Source organism: Solanum pennellii, chromosome 7 (genome assembly GCF_001406875.1).
Source record: "Solanum pennellii chromosome 7, SPENNV200".
Classification (NCBI taxonomy): Eukaryota; Viridiplantae; Streptophyta; class Magnoliopsida; order Solanales; family Solanaceae; genus Solanum; species Solanum pennellii.
Window position 1 is genome coordinate 62,360,323 of NC_028643.1, and position 5,167 is coordinate 62,365,489.

Genomic DNA, 5,167 nt, shown 5'->3' on the forward strand with positions numbered 1-5,167 from the left:
AGGGTCTCTGACAACCGGAACGGTTGTGCAGGACGGACCGTCGTGAAGACGACGGTCCGTCACATGTGCCCGGTAGGACAGGGGTGCTAGGGCTTGTGCAACGGACCCTACGACGGTCCCTCGTGGCTACGACCGTCCGTCATCGGGGTCTCGTTCTGAATGACAGTGACAGAACTAAAGGTACCCTAAGCAACCCCGATGAACCCACATCAACCTTGTAGTGTTTTGGACCTACATGTGTCTAACCCGACTACCTAGGAAACTAACAATGCAAAAGCACCTATGTCTAGGGTGGTAAAATGGTAATTTCGAACATTTGTTAACCTAGGTCAGGCAGAATCGTATAAAGTAAACAAAATACTATGAGGAACTAAGCTTAATACTAACTAGTAACAAAAATGCAAGATAAATGAGTATAAATTAGAGACACATACCGTAGAACTGGAGAAAAACAGATGCAAAAGTACTTGGTGGCAAGGTAGACACTCACAGCAGCAGCTCCGACTAGTAGATGATAATTTTAAGGCTTTGGAGGATTGTGGGGGCAATGATCAGTGGGGGGAAATGTGGAAGTTGAAAAGAGAGGGGAGATGAGAGGAATAATGAATGAATGGGGTGAAAATGAGGGGTTGGGGTGTTTAACGGTCAGATTTTGAAAAGGGTCCAGCCGGGTCGGGTCGGGTATAATTCATTAATCACGCGACGGTTCCCCGACAACGGTCCGTTGCAGTTGTGATGACCCGTCGTTGGCTTCGTCGTGTGTGCCCTAATTTCAAAATAGCAGAAAAGCGTACCTGGACGACGGATGCATACGACGGTCCGTCGCAGGCGCAACGGTCCGTCGATATATCCGTCAGTGACTGCTGCGGAGTAGTTTTCTGCAGAATTTCCTGGTGATGTGCCTGCGAATTTAAAAACCCATTAGTAGAAAAATGCTATCCTTACTAAAAAAAAACAACAAGAATTGGGTTGCCTCCCAACAAGCGCCTTATTTAATGTCGCGGCACGACTGGGGACACTTGATTACTCAGCCTTCATCAAGATGGTTTGCCTCTATTACTTTATTCCCCGATGCTTTATGCCCAAAATAGAGTTTTATTCGATCTCTATTCACCTTAAACCACACTCCCTCCTTGGCTTTTAACTCAACTGCTCCATGAGGGAATACTTGGGTAATCAAGTAAGGGCCAGTCCATTTGGACTTGAGCTTGCCCGGAAGACAAGGCGACCCAGAACTGTCTACAAGCACCAAATCCCCAACCATAAACTCTTGTTTTGCATTTTTCTGTTCAGTCTCCTTCTTCATCTTTTCTTTGTGGGATATGGCAGATACCGATTGGAGCTCACCACTCTGCCTCATGGTCCTACAAATGTTGAAGGTCGCTTCTTCATTATTCAACCGAAATGTCATCTGTCCCTTCTCCATATCAACTAAGGCTCTACCTGTGGCAAGGAATGGCCTCCCAAGAATAATAGGCACTTCGAAATCGACCTCACAATCAAGAATAACAAAATCAGCCGGAAAGATGAATGACTCCACTTTTACTAGCACATCATGGAGTATCCCTATAGGCCGTTTCACTGTCCGATCAGCCATCAGTAGCCGCATCGCAGTGGGTTTTGGATCCCCCAAACCCAACTTCTTGTAAATTGAGAGGGGCATGAGATTTATGCTTGCCCCCAGATCACATAATGCTTTCGCAAAATGTAATGACCCAACTGTACAAGGAATAGTGAACGCACCAGGATCTTCTTTCTTTTGTACGAGGGATCTTGTAGCAATAGCACTACAATGCTGCAGTCTATCATCATCCTCGAAAGTGACCGATCTTTTCTTGGTGACCAGATCTTTCATAAATTTGGCATAACCGGGTATTTGTTCTAGAGCTTCTACCAAAGGGACATTGATAGAAAGCTGCTTCAACATTGTTATGAAACGCCGGTATTTACCATCCTCGGTCTTTTTCACTAATCTCTGAGGGAAGGGTGGTGGTGGCCTAGGCATGGGAATTACCTTGATAGGTACTTCTGCATCTTTTCCATTACTTTCCTCTGCTTCACCACTACCCTTTACCACATTATCATTATCCTTTCTCACATTTTCCTCAGTAGATGGCATAGGTGGGTCAATGGTTTGCTTACCACCCCGAGTAGTGATTGCCATACAGTGCGCATCATTCTTTGGATTTTGGACAGTGTTGCTAGGAAGAGTGCCCGGTTGCCGTGTGTTCACTGTCGCAGATAATTGGGCCACTTGCAATTCGATCTGTTTAATCGAAATTGCATGTGTATCAACTTTTTGCCCAATACTAGCTAAATCACCCCTTAACTCTTTAATGTGCTCATCACTAGCATCGAACCTCCTCATCATTTTGTGCAACATATCCTCAACTCGCGCCATACTATCTCCACCATCCCTAGGAGTAACTTCACGATTTTGAGGAGGAACATAGGGTCCACTCCTGTCGTTTCTATTACCATAGTTACCCCTGTTGAAGTTGTTGTCGCGGTTGTAGTTACCATCTCGGACATAATGACCCTCACGGTTGTAGTTACCGTAGTTCCGACCTTGGTTCCCTTGACCTTGGCGCCAATTATCCTGATTTGAGCCTTGGGCGCTTGGTCGGAAACCCCCCATCTGTTCATTTACTGCATAGGAATCCTCCTCATAATAACACTCATCGATTGGAGGTGGTGGTTTAGCCAAGTAGTTGACTGCATTAACCTTTTCTGCACCCCCAGTGACATGTTTTAGTACCAACCCAAGCTCAGTTCTCATCTGAGCCATTTCTTCACGAATGTCATCTGTGGCTGGGTTGTGAGTGGACTGCACTGCAAAGGTGTTTCTCCCTGTATCAGATTTTCTAGTACTCCAAGCTTTGTTATTCCGGGAGATTTTTTCTAATTTTTCAGCGATCTCAGCATAAGGACATTCTCCATAAGATCCACCGGCTATAGTGTCCAATACCGCTTTGTTGTTATCATCTTGTCCCCTGTAGAAGTATTCTTTCAGTGACTCATCATCTATACGGTGATTTGGAACACTTCTCAAGAATGAGGTGAATCTATCCCAAGAACTACTAACTGACTCTCCTGGTAGTGCCACAAAGTTATTCACCCTGTCTTTGTGGTTTAGTTTCTTGGAGACCGGATAGTAGCGTGCTAAGAAGACATCCCTTAGTTGATTCCAAGTAAAGATGGAGTTGTATGGGAGCTCAGTGAACCAAATAGCAGCCTCTCCCGTCAGTGAGAGAGGAAACACTCTGAGACCTATTACATCTAGATCCAAATCAGGCCTCCCCACACAACTTTTACACACTGCCCTTACCTTAGCTATATGGGCATGTGGATCCTCAGAAGGTAGCCCTGAAAACAAACCTCTGGCAGTGAGCATTTGCATCAGACTACTAGTTACCACAAAAGTGTGGCCAGTGGGTAGAGGAGGCAAAACCAGTGGCCCATCCGAATCTGCTATGTTATCATAGCCTCTGTAGTATGCTTGGGGCCGTGGAACGGGATTTTGTCCCCTCTGTTGATGTTCACCCGGAGCATCGGGTAACATCTGACCATGAACATCAACCGGAGCTGGGATGTTCTGGTTCGGATCCTCATCATTTATTCCCAAATTACGATTCATATTGCGCAGTGTACGCTCTAACTCGTGATCGTAGGGAAACAGCGGTTCTCTTCCTCTCCGTGTATTTGGCATACAAGGAGGATAGTTCTGAAAAGAAATCAAAAACAATAAAACAAAGTAAAATCAAGAAAATATCAACTAAACTATAGTAATAAGTTCAAGTTAATCTAAAAGCTATTTTCCCCGGCAGCGGCGCCAAAATTTGATACGCTCAAACTTACTTCTCAAATAAGAAGTAAAGCGGTCGTGTCAAGTAAATAACCCAACTAGTGAGGTTGGGATCGTTCCCACGAGGAAAATAGTCTAGACTTAACTTCAACTTGTTATTACTATTGTTCGGTTGATAACTTCCTTAGAAAGTAAAAACATAAAAATGTAAAAAGGGGGGTTTGTATTTCCTAATAAGTAAAAAGAATTAACTAAATTGAAAGAGACACTTAATGAGTTTGAAAGTTGGGTTTTAATCAGTTAATCAAAGTAACTAGGGTTTACGTGTTCCCCACAGGTTCATAACTTGATAATTCTAACTATAACAATTCTTTCCTAGTATCTTGCATGCAAAGTGATAAGTTATGTATTTCTAAATCCTTGGTCCGGCATCTAGAAAATCTCACTCCGCACCTTGGTCCGGCTACGTGTGTTGCTTTCCTAACCCTTATCTTTACCTCATATTAAGCATCGTATTCGATATTTGACTAAGTTATTACCTCGTACCAATCAATACTAGCCTATTAGATAGTATACACTAAATCTATGTTAATAATTCTTTTCCTATTATCTACCTCCTTGGTCCGGCAAGTAGCATTAAGGCGAGTTCTAACGTTGATCATCCGTTAAAAAGACTTCTAAGCGAAAGAATTATTAATACATGCAAGACACTATTCTAGAATTGTTACTTTAGTTAGGGTTTATCTCATTATTTGCCTATGGTTCCCACAACCCTAGTTATGGAGTTTAGTTACTCATAGCCATAAACACAATATTCAAATATATTAAATAAGAATTCATGTACTTACTTCAATGAGAAAGAATAAAATCCAAAAGGTTGCTTGATTAATCACCAAAAATCACTTGCAAGAATTCTCAAAGTAATCAAAAATCTCACGAAAAGTCTAATGATTATCAAGAATCTCACAATACAATGTTTACCAATACGGAGTTTTAACAATCTAAGAGTCTAACTATCAGGTGTCTAACCTCAAAAACGAGGTTTTTCGAACTATTTATAAAAAAAAAAAACAAACCAAATTAAACAAGAATTCTAATTGCTGGAAATCTGCCAAAACGCGGCTGGGTCGACGGACCTCGCGACGGACCGTCGTGGTCATAACGGACCGTCGTGGACTCCGTCGTCCCATACTTGGTGCAATTTCTTCTGCTGCTTTCTTCATTCCCCTCGACGGCAAGTATGACGGACCGTCATAGGCACAACGGTCCGTCGAGGGTCTTCGTTCCAAAATACTTCAACTCTCGGAATCTGGGTACTGGGATCACTTCTATGAACTTCACGACGATCCTGCAGGACGGACC